This window comes from Tursiops truncatus, chromosome 6 (assembly GCF_011762595.2).
Source record: "Tursiops truncatus isolate mTurTru1 chromosome 6, mTurTru1.mat.Y, whole genome shotgun sequence".
NCBI lineage: Eukaryota > Metazoa > Chordata > Mammalia > Artiodactyla > Delphinidae > Tursiops > Tursiops truncatus.
In genome coordinates, this window is record NC_047039.1 from 38,414,862 (window position 1) to 38,430,193 (window position 15,332).

At 34.2% G+C, this 15,332-nt stretch overlaps 1 long non-coding RNA gene across 1 annotated transcript in view; it reads left to right on the forward strand.

The window, feature by feature from the left end:
• Nucleotides 1-471: 471 nt before the first annotated feature.
• The window catches only part of LOC109549823 (uncharacterized), a 114,474-nt gene continuing 99,613 nt past the window's right edge, over nt 472-15,332 (forward strand). The window contains exons 1-2 of the long non-coding RNA XR_002176177.2: nt 472-597; nt 1,839-1,918. This is a non-coding gene — a long non-coding RNA (uncharacterized lncRNA). The remainder of the gene's footprint in view (nt 598-1,838; nt 1,919-15,332) is intronic.

The window sequence follows — 15,332 nt, forward strand, 5'->3', positions numbered from 1 at the left end:
TAGGTACCTAGAGTAGTGAAACTGATGGAAAGTAAAACGGTGGTTGCCAAGGGCTGGGACCAGCAGGTAATGAGGAGTTAATGTTTAATGGATAAAGAGTTTCAATTTGGGAAAATGATGAGTCCTGGAGATGGATGATGGTGACATTTGCACAACAATATGAAAGTATTTAGTGTCACAGAATTGTACACTTAAAATATTTTAAGTGGCAAATGTAATGTCATGTATATTTTAAAATGATAATAATAAAATAACACAGTGAAATTAGTTTGATTATTTCTATTTCAAAACTAATAGCATGTGTTCTAACTTGGAAGTTGTGCTTCACGTTTCCTTCCCACCTTGGGGAAATTTCATAAGAAAGCTCATAGCATCTGCTCTATTTTCTTAACCTTTTATCTCTCTACTAAGTTGATAAATATGTGATATTCTCCAATACAGTCAAAATATCTAATTCTCATTATACCCATAGACTAAATTTCCATCTTGGATCAAGGATAGCAACACGTTGTAAGAGCTGAACAAGGAAAGAAGACATGAGAGGAGGCTACAAAAGAAAGACACTACTGGGATCACAGTGAATCTGAGGTCACAAAAGTAAGTAAAACCCAGAGAACATAAAATTGGAGTTCAGAGTATAGTGGGAAGTCTATGTGAATACTCATGAGCCAGACATCTGCAGAACCTAAAGATCAAGAAAAATGGTCAAGCAAAGCAGTCATTGATCAAAATTCAAAGAACTAACAGAAAATTTGTACTATGCTAACCCTGGGAAATGAGGGATGCTGTGACGGGCTTTCCCACATAATTTAAAAGACCTCTTCTACTCTGTATTCTTACCACCTCCACCAGTGGCAACCTATACTAAAGAAAGCTGATAGAATGATAGTAAGAATCACTGGCAAAGTTACTCTTTCCCTACAGCACCATGCCAATATTAATAATTAATAATGAGAACTAGAATTTGCATAGCGCTTGTCATGCTTCTTATACCTAGCTGTGGTGGTTATACATTTTCTGCACCAAGGTTGTAGTTCTATACTAGAAGCAAAACTCATGCCAATTCTCCTTGCTTTGTCTACCAGTGATGAATAAGTACTTCTGATAATGTCAAGAAAATTCAGTGATTTGAGTTTCATCTGTTCAAATATAAAGTAAGAGGTAAAAATAATAAACATTCATGAAAAGGGTAAATTTTTAACTATTTAATTTACAAAAACTACAAATCTTAATGCACATTTCTTTATAAAAGGAATAATCCAAGTTAAAAAATATTAAATGCAACATGCATGGCTTACGATATTAAAAAAATCAGAATCAACTTAAATGTTCCATTGGAGGGAGATATTTTAAATATATTGTAGAAACATGACAAAATTCATAAATAGTAATGTGGGAAAAAATGCAAGATAAAAATGATACACTAAAATCACAACCATGTTAAAACATATAACCATAAAACTTAAAATGATTACACATATCTTTCAGTCAATGAAAATGTATGTGATTTTTCTCTTCTTTTAAACTTCGTATAATGATGCTATGTTAATTTAATAAGAAATGTATGGCTTTAAGTAGACATGGGGTTAGTAGTTCTTATTTATACAATATTTACATTACTTTAGTAATCTGGGAAACCTGCAAGATAAGTATTTTTATCTAAAATAAAAATGGAGGAGGATAAGCAGCAGTAGTAGTGGTAGTGGTAGTAGTAGTAGTAGTAGTAACTTATGGTTAAACTTGTCACACAGTTATCAAGCAGAAGATTCAAGATTTGAAAAGTGATTGGCCTGCTTCTGAAACTTATGGTCTTTTATCTATATCATGCTTTCTCCAAGCTCTACCCCATGCTGCTTCCGGGCCTTGGAGCTCCATGTTATTTTTCCAGCACACCACCTTCCATTTGTGATGAAGAATGGTAAGTAGACATACCCTTAAATGAAAGAGCCTTCAAACCTTCCAAGTTTCTCTCACCCACTCTCCCTATAGGCCTAATTTTCTTCCTCACATAAACATTTGTACTATATGTCCTGATAGAAGTAAACAGTAGCCCCCCAAATGTAGACTTTTTCTAACAGTGAAATTTTAAAAGTTAGATGGAAAAATGTGTTCCCTCAAAATCTGTATTCTCATGCTAAAACTTTTTTTTAACTTTTAATTTTGAAATGTTAGACTTACAGGTTGTGAATAGGTTCCTGTACATCTCTCAGCTTCTGACAAAATGATCAATACTACCAAGAAACAAGCATAGTTATAATACTATTAATTAACCTACAGATCACATTCAAATTTCACCAGTTTTTCCACCAGTGTCCTCTTTCTGTTTCAGGATCCAATACAGGATCCTGCATTGTACTTTTTTCCCTTAGTCTGTCAAGCTGCAACAGTTCCTTAGTCTTTCCTTATTTTTTTTTAATAATCCTGACACTTCTGAATAGCATTACTGTTTAATTATTTTGTAGAATGTCCTTCAATTTACATTTGTCTAATATTTCCTCATGACTGGACTAAGGTTAAGCATGATGAGCATAACTACCACGGAAATGACAATGTGTCCTGAGTTCTCAATGCATGGTATCATTTTGCCTTTTTACTGGTGATGTTAACTTTGATCCCTTGGTTAAATAGTGCTTGTGGGTTACTATCTTTCCATTTGTAGTTAATAAATACCTTGGGGTAGATACTTTGAAACCACGATAATATCTTGTTTCTTCTCAAATTTTCACGTGCTACTCAGCAACCTAAGTTGGGTCCTGTCTACAACAGTTATGTCTGTGGTGTTTGACTAGTGCTGATATTCTACTGAAATGTAATTTGAATCTTTAGTAAGTGAAAGGCACATACATTGCACAAGTCACAATTTTTTTTCCTTCCTTAGATCCTCAGTACTTATAGGAATGTATCTCTTAATATTGTTCTTTCCCTTCATCAGCATTGGATTCCATGAAAAATGCTACTTACTTTCAGTCATTAGTGGTGTCTCACTTTTCTCAGCCACCTAATTTACTTTGGCACTAGAGTAGGATGAGTGAAAAAATAAGACTACACTGCACAATATGAGGATATGAGTCTATTTCCTGCAGAAATTCTGATAGGGGAAAACATTGGCAGTATTCCTTTCAATATGATAGATGTCAACAACCAAAAAATCCTCATTGATTTTATTAGATATCCTCTAGTTTGTGCTTTTAATGAAACAAATCTGATTACATATAAGAAAAAAATCTCTTCAGGTTCAGTTTGTTTTATTATTGTCTAGCCCTTCTTATCCTAAGTTGTTTTTCAAGGGAATCATAATAATAGACTGGGATATCATATTCCCACAATACCGAAGGAAAAGTTTCCCTCAAGGAAAAAATGTGGAAAATTAAGTGACTCAGAGATCTCCTATCCTCCCACTCCATTAAAACAAGGGGTTAGGGGAAGCAATTTATGGAGTGGGCATGGCTCTGCATCTACATTTATGTGTGTCCCAGGACAAGTCTTTCTTCCATTTCAGTTTCTCTAAAGCTAAAGACAGGCAATTAAGTGCTGTCTAAGATCTCACATTTCATGGAACTTTGAAAATATAATTTACTCAAACTGATACAGGCAAGGTGTAAATTAGACAGTTAAGCAAACAGCATTGGTTTTCCTGAATATATTTTTATGCATTTTATTTATGAATAACACTACTTGTTATTCCACTTGCCTCCTTGTTGCAGGTTAACTCTGACAAGTAGGAGGTAGGTTAAATTAATCCTTATAATGTGTATATGACTAGCTTTATTTCTATCATTTGCATATTACTTCAAATATGCACTATTTTATAAATGATATCAAGACATAAAAAGAAGCATGCTCATTATTTTCTCCAACATATATAGAGTATTCATAACAAATGTTTTTTTTTCAATTACATTTGCTTTTTAATTTACCTATACCAGAACAATCTTAGGAAAAATTGTACAGTAAGTAAATTAAGTCTTTGCATGCTCTTATTTTCCTTCTTTACTAAGTTCCACATATAAAACTGTGAATTAATTGAAGACAGGATCTTTGTCTTAGCCATATCTATATTTTCATTGCTTGTGTAAGACTGTCACAAGCAGTTTATTATTATATAGGTATTCAGAATTATAGGTATTATAGGTATTCAGCATTATAGGTATTCAGAATATGTTTTGCTGAATTCAATGGAATTGATTGAAATGGAATGCAATACAAGATCATCTCTAGTTAGGGATGAGAGATGAGAATATGGAGACAGAGAATCTGAGGTCAAATCACAGCTCAATCACTCAAAAACTATGGCACATAGACATTTATCCAGCCCTCAGTTTCTTGACTAAAAGAAAAGTTAAAAAAAAATTCTTACAGAGTTGCTGTGTGGATTAAATCATGGCATCCTGAACTTCCACTCCTGTGACAGAATATGTCTCCCTAATATGAAGAGGCACCACTAGTGAGCCAGAAAATTAAAGAATTTCTGAAATATAGAAGGCAAATGAGATTAGATCAAAAGCAAAGCAAAAGCATCATAGCTCCAATACGTACAACACAAGCTGGAGAAAATGTCAGCAAGAGGGAAAGAAATTTTCAGACATGCCAAGTTCTAGGTAAAATATATCCTATTCTTAAAAGCTGTGCCTACCTTACTGTCCTATGAACATTTTCTTTCTAAAGCAAGCCTAAGTTCTACCCAAAGGAAGGGCCCATGTTCAGGTATTAGGATCAGAAGAAAAAGTGGGCATAGCTGGACTTTTTAAATAATCAAAAAGAGAAAAAATAGTTCTATACATAAAAGAAATTTACCTTCTTATTCTGGAAATTGGTGGGTGCCTAGTTTGTCTGATACATAACATGCTAGAGCAAAACCTATTTATTGGCATATACTACAAACCTAGCAGACCATTTTAATAGAATCTGCTGTTTATGCACATCTAGGGGAGGGAACTATTGGGAAAAGAGGCTGCATATATGCAGAGAAAACACATCTATTGATCAGCCTGATTTTCCACTCAAAAATGTGGCAAACAATCCTAACCACCTGGCAATTTAGGCAAAACAAAAATCAGAAAAACCCACCTATTTGAAAAAAGAGCAAGATGTGCAAACAGAAAACCCAACTCAGAGGACATAAAATAAGAATTTAAAAACCTCTAGTCAGTGTACTCAGAAAGGTATGAATAGTCATTGTCTCTATAAAATAAGGAGTAAAGAAGCACAACAAAAATGAACTGGGAATTTAAAATAAAATTACAAAATAAAGCTTAAATAGAATGCATAAATAATAGGATGAATGCAGCTATCACACGTTTTGTTGGGAGAAAAAAATTCCTAGAATCCAAGACAAGAAGAAAACAACGGAAAATATAAAAACATTGAGAGACATGGAGCATTAATACACTTAATTAATAGAAGAGTATGTTTCTTATCTAAAACATCTTAGCAATTTTATATTTTCAAAATGAAACAGTATGCTTTGTTATAGACAGAAGGAATGATAAATAATATGCACCTATATATTTCAGAACTCCATTTATGATGATATTCCTTTCAGGAAGATGAAATTGGTTACCTACAAATGAATGCAAGTCATTGGCATAACTTCTAATCAATAACATATGAAGATAGAAAATAATGTTAAATTTTCTTTAAAATTCTGAGAAAATTAATTTGTTCTAAAAATTTTCTAGCCAAAATAGCAATCAAAAATGTGTGTGTGTGTGTGTGTGTGTGTGTGTGTGTACACATGTGTGTTCAGTGAAGTGAATCCATACCTATTTTCTTTATTTGAAAAAATTACCAAAGATCTTATGGTGAAAGACCAGAAAAGAAAAACAAAAAAAGGTTGACCTGAAATATCACAGACAAAAATTATAGTTAAGTATGGCCCTTAAGACATCAATAAATCATGAAAGGAATTACAGGAAATTTCACTTCACCTTAAAGATTAGAAAATTTTTCTCCAAACAGTGTATGTTTACTTATTTTTCTACAAATGCAAACACAATGCTTATTCTGCATTTCTATTTACATGATGCATTAAAACTATCTTATACACTGAATATCTGTGTGAAACATTTCCAGCAATCTGGATTATGCATAAATTCTATAACTGTTCCAAATTTACTTGTTAATTCTGTCTGTTTACTTCAGAACAATTAATTTTGCAACAGTGAAACCCCACTCTCTATAAGCATTCCCCCCAATATCTCCCCCCACAAAAAAACCCCAAATGTGACACTGTTCTTTCTGGAGAACAGGTCTGTCAGCATTTTTACAATATAAGCGTTTCAAATACATCAGATGAGATCAAAGAAGCAATTTCTTTTCAATTTAGTGAAAAGAAAAATATTCTAAAAGGAGAAAAGCTTTATAATTACAGTCAGTGAAGTACCTGTATTATGAAAAGGACAGGATAAACCCATTCAGGCTCCATATACAAAGAGAAATATAAAATAATGAAAGTGAATATAAATTCTTTGTACAAAGAAGCACCCCAAATTTCATGGGAATAATTTAGATCAAAAGTGAGAAGGAATATATGTAACATATACATAAGGTTTGATTTTAGGATTATAGACAAACATTAATTTATATTTTCATACATCTGTATTTTTTTCTGTTCCAACTATTATAGAGATGTTTCAAAGGAGACACCATATTGACTCCTAAAACACCATATTGACTCACTACATTTTCAATTGCCATACTTAAGACTTTAATCTCTCTCACTGGTTTCCCAAATACTACAGTGGATGATAGTTTAAAATGTTGTATTATATTTCTATTGTTGCTATAAAATTATACAAAATTCATGGTTTAAAACAATGCAAATGTACTATCTTATAGTTCTGTAGGTGCGAAGTCCAACATGGGTCTCAATGGGCTAAAATCAACGTGTGAGGAAGGCTGTGTTTCTTCCTGGAGGCTCTAGCAGAGAATCCATTTTCTTCCCTTTCCCAGCTTCCAATGAACATATACATTCCCTGGCTCTGTACCCACTTCCTCAGTCTTGCATCTCTCTGACCATTCTTTTGAAGTCAAATCTTCCTCTGACCCTGACTTCAGCCAGAGAAGGTTCTTTTAAGGACTGATATGATTAGGTTGAACCCCTCTAGATAATCCTGGATAATGTCCCATCTCAAAATCCTTAACCTTAATCACATCTGCAAAATTCATTTTCCCATGTAAAGACAACATGATTACATATTCCAGTGATAAGGATGTGGACACATTTAGGGGCCCATTATTCTGCTTACCATAGTCTGTCCCCCAAAGATTCTTATTCTTTCCATATACAAAATATACTCAATCTATCACAACATTATAAAAAGTCTCAACCCATTACATCAACTCAAGTTCAAAATCTCATCTAAATCTAATTAGCCAAAAGTCTAAAATCTCATCATCTAAATCATCTAAATTAGATATGGGTAATATTCTGGTAATAATCCCTACTGGGGCATCCTGTTCATCTATGAAGTCATGGATCTTAAGAAGCAGTTATCTATTCCTAAAATAATATGGTGAGACAAGCCATAGGATAACAGTTATAGAAATTCTGGTTCAAGATAGTCAAAAATAGAAGGAAAAAGAGTTACTGGACCCAAGCAATTTCAAAATTGAGCTAGGAAAACTCCATTAGATTTTTTTTTATAATAACTTTTTGTTAAAACATCTTTATTGGAGTATAATTGCTTTAAATGGTGTTAGTTTCTGCTTTATAACAAAGTGAATCAGCTATACATATACATATATCCCCATATCTCCTCCCTCTTGCGTCTCCCTCTCACCCTCCCTATCCCACCCCTCTAGGTGGTCACAAAGCACCGAGCTGATCTCCCTGTGCTATGTGGCTGCTTCCCACTAGCTATCTATTTTACGTTTGGTAGTGTATATATGTCCATGCCACTCTCTCACTTCGTCCCAGCTTACCCTTCCCCCTCCCCATGTTCTCAAGTCCATTCTCTACATCTGCATCTTTATTTCTGTCCTGCCCCAAAGAGTCATGTGCCACAATGTTAATTGCAGCACTATTTACAATTGCCAGGACATGGAAGCAATCCAAGTGTCCATTGACAGATGAATGGATAAAGATGTGGCACATATATACAATGGAATATTACTCAGCCATAAAAAGAAACAAAACTGAGTTATTTGTAGTGAGGTGGATGGACCTAGAGTCTGTCATACAGAGTGAAGTAAATCAGAAAGAGAAAAACAAATACCATATGCTAACACATATATATGGAATCCATTAGATTTTATGTGCTGGGATTAATCCTATGTGGCTCAAGTTATTTGGGCTGTTGGCTCTGCCTTCCTAGGTATCCTCCATTTTTCATAAATGATAGTACATGTTTTGTAGCTCGGTAGTTTTATCAACCTATTTCCTGCCTGTAGAAATTTATGGTTCTACCAGCCTTCTTTAATTTTGTACTCCATCCCTTTCATTCCCAGCAAGCATTGTTTCTGCTGGCTAGTTCTGGAGACTCTTGCGGCTCTCCTGTATATGTCATGGGATTCACTCCATTAGACAAGAAATTCTTCCACAGATCTTTCCTAGATAACCCAATCTCTATCTTTGCTTTTTTTGTTTTTTGGGGGATGACTGAAGAATTATGCCCTAAAACTTCCTAAATGTTTTCTAGTTATATTAAAGTGATCTGTGAGATGAACTTTAATCTCCTCAAAGAGCCATTTGTGTGAATGAACATTATAACCTTTTGATTTTTCTGAGGTATTAACAAAAGATGGCAGCACCTCATGCTTGGCTTTTTCCTCTAGGTCATGATTTTCAGGCAGCAAATCTCTTTAGTACTTTTTATTCTACAATCTGAATAGGCTTAGAATTTCCAAAATCATCCAATACTGACATGCTTTTTTGTACGTTTTTTTGTTTGTTTTTCTTTTTTATTATTTTAATTGTTCTTCCTCAGTTAATCTCCTTCCACTAATATTTTACTATAAGCAGCAAGAAGAAACCAGGCTGCATCTTCAACACTCTGCTTAGAAATATCCTCAGTTAAATGTACAGTTTCATTATTTACCAGTTCTGCTCTCCACATAACTGAAGGACACAGTTCTGCTAAGCATTCTGCAACTATGCAGCAAAGATGTTCTTTCCTCTAGTTTCCAGTAACATGTTCCTCATTTCCTTCTCAGCCTTCAGCAGCTGTTCCATTAACATCCATATTTTTCTTAACAGTCTGTTCACAATGATTTTGGATCCTGTAAGATGATTTATGTTTTTCTCAGTTCTGCTTCTCACTTCTTTCTGAGTCCTCATTAAGAAGAGTTCCCATCAATATTTCTACTAACAGTTTCTTCAGAGAAATCTAGCCTTTTCCCATCATTCTCTACAAAATTCTTCCAGTCTCTCCCTATTGTGCAATTCCAAATACATTTTCACATTTTTAGATATTTGTTATAGCAGCACCTCACCCCTGGTACCAAATATATATTAGTTTATTACTGCTGCTGTAATAAATCGTCCCAAAAAGGTAGTTTAAACAATGCAAATTTATTATCTTATAGATTTGTAGGTTAGAATTGCAACAGAAGCCTTATTGGGCTAGAATCAATGTGCCAGCAGAGCTGTATTTTTTTGTGGCATCTCTAGGGAAGAATGTTTCCTTGGCTTTCCCAGCTTTTAATGGCTAACCAAATTCCTTGACTCTTGCCCCCGATCCTTTATCTTATATCCAGCAATGTTGCATCCCTCTAATCATTCTCACAACTCCTTTTCTGACCACAGTTAGGAAAAGCTTTCTGTATTTACAGATCTCTATGACTAGACTGGGATCCCTGGATATCCAGTACCATCTCCCCATTTCAAGGTCCTTAACATTAATCACATTGGCAAAGTCCCTTTTGCCATATAAGGTAACATGCTCATAGGTTCTGGAGATGAGGATGTGGACAACTTTGGCAGCCATTTTTTCTTCCTACTTGGCTTCATCTGAACAGACTTGACCACTATCCAGGGCTTCTCCTTTTCCTTCTTTGAGTACTTGCTGTCCCACATCTACATGCTTTTCATCTTTTGAGTGAGTGTGACCATTTGTCTAATCATTTTAACCAATTAACCTTGCTTGCTTAATTCCATGGATCCGTTGGTAGCTGACAGGGGATAGGGACTCAGATTATTGTAGACCTCCCTGAAGCTTGGGTTCCCCAGAAAACAGACTGTGAGGTGGGGCATACATTCTAGGAAGTTGGTCAGGGAGTGTTTTGGAGATCATCACTGTAGAAGAGGAAGGAGAGAAGCTGCAAGGTTGGGCAGAGGAAGAGATCAGGCTGCAAGGTGGTCTCAACAAAAGCCTCAGGTGACCAGATGTTAGAGAAGGAGTTTCTGAAACCAGATGGACCCCTTAGATTATTCTGTGTTACGGTGAGAGAACAAGTCCTTTCTGCTCTAGAAGCTACTAATCATCCAATGTGGGCTGCCCACAGAGAATTAAAGCAGTCTCTCCAACCCAGGGCAACTTCCAGAGAGGGCTGGCAGTTGAAAGCCATCAGACGGCAATACTCACAACATATGGGGAAATAAGCCCTTTAGTCTTGAATGAGAATCTGGAAAGTATATCACAGCACCCACTACTCCTCCAGATTTTGATTTCTTAACTTAGATCTGATCTTTGCTTCAGTATATGTGTTATCTGTTTCTCTGGTGATGGTGTTTGCCCAAGCGACAAATACTGCCATCACCCAAAATTTGCATTAAAACTGAACATTTGCTTGTTTGTTTATATGTGTCTCTTCCAGCTCTATTCAATTCCTCTTGTTAACAAATGCTGCTAAATCACTCCTTTCTCATTTGAGGCCTTAGTGTACTAGAATAAATTTGGTGGAGCTAAAGAATGTAATTTTCCTTGTACAGGGCTGGTTGTTTTCTACAGTAATTCAACTTCCAATTTAGTCCATAGAATGGGATGGTGTTAGGTAAAAGGGGGGCCTATACCATACATTCCTAAAGTTATCTGCGGATGAAAACTAGAATTGAGAATTCTTTCTCCCTCTCACTATCCTGTGCAAAACTTACCAGTTTTGTGACTTGTGGCCAAAAACCTTAACTACATTGAGCCTCGATTTCCTTATTTGCAAAATGTAAATTATCCACTTTACAGGGTTGCCTATGTGCTGAAAAACAGTGGTATAAAATCTTTAGCACGGTGGGTGGCACAAAATTATTGTTCAGAATGCATTACTTTTCTTTTTCTCTTAGGTCACTTTTAAATCTTTAATAAAATAGTCCTTCATCTCTCTTTCCTTTATCTCTATCCTTTCATAGGCCACCATTCTCATTATGTACTTATTACATTGTATATCTATTATCATAAGCCTAGCAATGTAATATTTATATAAATTTAATTCATGAAATGCTGCTTTTTTAAGAAGTAAATAATTTTAGGAAAAATAAAATACATAATATGATTTACTCACACCTTTATAAGTCTAAATGTTCTTTCATTTTTATATAAATAAAATTTTTTATTTATATAAATAAATCTTTATTTATATAAATAAATTTTGTATATAACCTAATTAGAATGTAAATTTAAGTTGGGAACAAAGAATCAATTATTTCGGGTACATTTGTTTGTAAAATAGACATATGAATATAAATTATTATATTCATATTTCAAAATATACCTGTTCTAAAACTACAAATATAATAATTAAATTTGCTTTATGATAAGTATGTCTCTTGGGCTTTTTGAAAAAAATATATAAACCTCAGATGAAAGGCAAAACACTTTTCCCCAGAAAATGTGCATAAACAGAGAGTTTTGAAGACCATTTTTAGAGTTTTGAAGACCATTTTAGTGAAATAAGTGAGGTAGAACCATAAATTCTCACACAGTGGCTATCAAAACTTTAAATATCTATGTATAGTATAAGTATAGTTTAACAACTCTGTGTACATGCACACACTTATGTACACAAAGGAAATAAAATGTTCATGAGACAACACCTATACTATATATATATACTATATGCTGTGCACTCTGAATTTTGCTGTTTTGTTCTATCGTATTCTATTTTATTTAAAAAATTGTTGCCTAACCTCCTAACTTGATCTCATGACCCACTACTCCATCATAACCCATAATGGGTCAGTTCACAGTTTGAAAAACACTGCTGTAAGACTCCTAGGTTTCCATATTAAAAAGTAATGCTTGAGGGTCTAGATAAAATACGGCTAGAAACTGCTATGACATAAGGAATTAGGTATATCTTAGTTGTGTTAAAGTTATAATTCCTAAAAAAAAGCAAAAAATAAAAACAAACAAACAAAAAAACAGGGAAAGAGGAGAAACCATCACCGCAAAACAAAAGTCAGTCACACTGTCCATTTATGTATCTGTCTGCCTATCTATCTGTCTACCTATCTATCTGTCTATCTGGAGAGAATTATATTCATCAATTTCAAGAAAAATTATGAAGTCATTTAATAATATGGTGTATTAAAAATACCCAATAGATACATATTTCTCAAGTAGAGCTTTGTCTAATTTCAGTTCCTGAGCCATTCTATTTTTACCATATATTTAATTTTATGCCTTAAATTCATTATCTTCTCAAACTCAAAAAGAAGTAAAGATATGTGTGAATTAAAACCAATTTATTTTTACCACTAGTTTATTTCTTAATTTTATGTGTTTCTAAACACAGCAATTTCATTCCCTTGTTTCAAAATAGAAGGAATCAAAAGCATGTAAGATGCAGAGTCAATCCTGTTTTCATTCATTCACCTTGCTACAAGGTATCAGGACATAAATGTTTGACAGAACTGCTGATTACATTTCTAGCTTATACCTGAAAATTGCACCAGATTATGCATCCTTGAAAGTGCCTTTTTATAATCTAATCCTGGGGCACTGCTAGTTTAAGACACAAATCACAAGCCATAAGATTCAAAACTAGGTTAATATCACTCTCTTTTCATGTTTCTTTCCTTCTGTTAAATTCAAGGTATAAGTAGCACACTAATGAGCAATTTTATCATTCCTGTGTTCTAGTACTATATTCTATTTTAAGCAGAAATGTACAATGTATATTTTCTAAATTAATATACATATTTTCTGAAAATAAGGGCCTGGTCAAATAAAAGCCTCAGAAACTTTGCATGCCAAACTCCTTTTGAATAATAACAGTGTTCAAAGATTATAAAAATTCCTGCAATCAATAAAACAAACTAATCTAGCATTTCCTAAAACATCTGGATGTAAAGTCTCCCTTTTTTTTTGTAACAGCTCAATTAATATCATATACATATTACCTTAAACTAGAAATATAATTATCAGTGTTTGAAGCCTCTGATTTTTGCTAGGTTTAATATCCTCTCTAAGTATTGGTTTCCTAATAGTTACTTCATAGTGATGATTAAACAGGAGTGCCTCTGTAAAGTGTGTGGCAGGTAGCATTTTGTGACAAAGTGGATGGCCTATTTTTGTTATTGTTCTTAATCAGTGTATTTATTTATTATACAATTTTTAAAAGTTACATTCCATTTACAATTGTTACATAATATTGGTTATTTTCCCCATGTTTTTTAATATATCCTTGTAGTTTATTTTATATATAATAGTTTGTACCTCTTAATCTCCTACCCCTAAATTGCCCCTCCCCCTTCCCTCTCCTCACCAGTAACCACTAGTCTGTTCTCTATTTCTGTGAGTCTGCTTCTTTCGTTACATTCACTAGTTTGTTGTATTTTTTAGATTCCGCATACATAGTATTTATCTTTCTATGTTTGACTTATTTCACTTCACATAATACCCTCCCAGTGCATCCATGAAGCTGCAAATGGCAAAATTGCATTCCTTTTTATGGCTGAATAGTATTCCATTATAAAAATATGTGTGTGTGTGTGTGTGTGTGTGTGTGTGTGTGTGTGTGTGTGTGTGTGTGTGTGTGTGTATATATCACCTCTCCTTTATCCATTCGTCTGTTGAGGGACGCTTAGGTTGCTTCCATATCTTGGCAATTGTAAATAATGCTTCTGTGAACATTGGAGTGCATGTATCTTTTCAAATTAGTGTTTTTATTTTTTTCAGATATATACCCAGGAGTGGAATTGCTGGGTAGTTCTTTTAGTTTTTTGAGAAACCTCCATACTGTTTTCCACAGTGGCTGCACCAATTTACTTTCCCACCAACAGTGTACAAGGGAGAAACCACATCTTCATTCTTCACATATTGATAATACTTTGGACTTGAAGTCAGGTGGCTTGATGTCATCATCTGCCTCCAATTACCAGGTGTACTAACTTAAGGCTGGGGATATATCATCACTAAGGTTAAGGTTCTTTACCTGAAGCTGTAGTTTTTAATAGTATCTATCTCAGAGAATTATTGTGAATATCTAATGATATGATATGTGAAAAGCACTTAGAAGTTTGCTAGCACAAAATACATGTTTAGTAAATGTTAGTTATCCTTATTATTTTCTTTCCCCTACCTCCTTGCTTCTCCTTTCATCCAAATAAGCTCCAATAGTGAAGTATGTAGATATGTACCTCAGAGAATGACAGGAAAATAACATTAAATCTTACCCACTTATTTTCACACTTCGCATCCAATTCTGTCAGCTCTCCTTTCACAATATATCCAGAATCTGAGGGCCGTGGTTCAAAAGGGTTATTGCAATGATCTTCTGACTGTTCTCCCTGCCTCCACCCTTGCCCCACCATAATGAATTTTCAAAGCCAACAGCTGGGAGGTCTTACACAACCCTTCCTTTGTGGCCTCTCTGACTCAGCTCTTACTTCACTCCCCACTGCCACTTCAGCTTATTATTCTTTGAATGTGACAAGACATGATTTTTGTCACAGGATTTACACTTGCCGTTACTTCTGCCTGGAAATTTCTTTACTCATGGTTCACAAACCCTTTGTTGTCAAGTCAGTGCTAAATATGATTTTATCAGAAAAGTCTTCCTCAAGAATATAATCAAAATACATCATCTTTCTCTCTTCCCATTACCTATCTTATTTTTCTTCTTTGAACTTATCACATCAGATAATTTCATTTTTGTCTCAGTAAAATGTAAGTTCCATGAAGAAAATAAGTAACTTTTTTTCCTCCCACTGATGCATTTTTAGAACCTGCAAAAGTATTTGACACACATTGGTGCTTAATAAATATTTACCGAATGGATTCCTTTGTTGAAGAATAAATGCTTAGATTTTGCCATTTTTTTATCCATTGAAGAAGTTAGTGTGATATTTCTTAATGCTTTTAACTACCTTGCAATAAGAGCACAGATGGGCAGAAAAACTTAGTACATGCATCACCAGGCACTGTTATAGGCACAGAAAATGTCACAAGATCTACTGA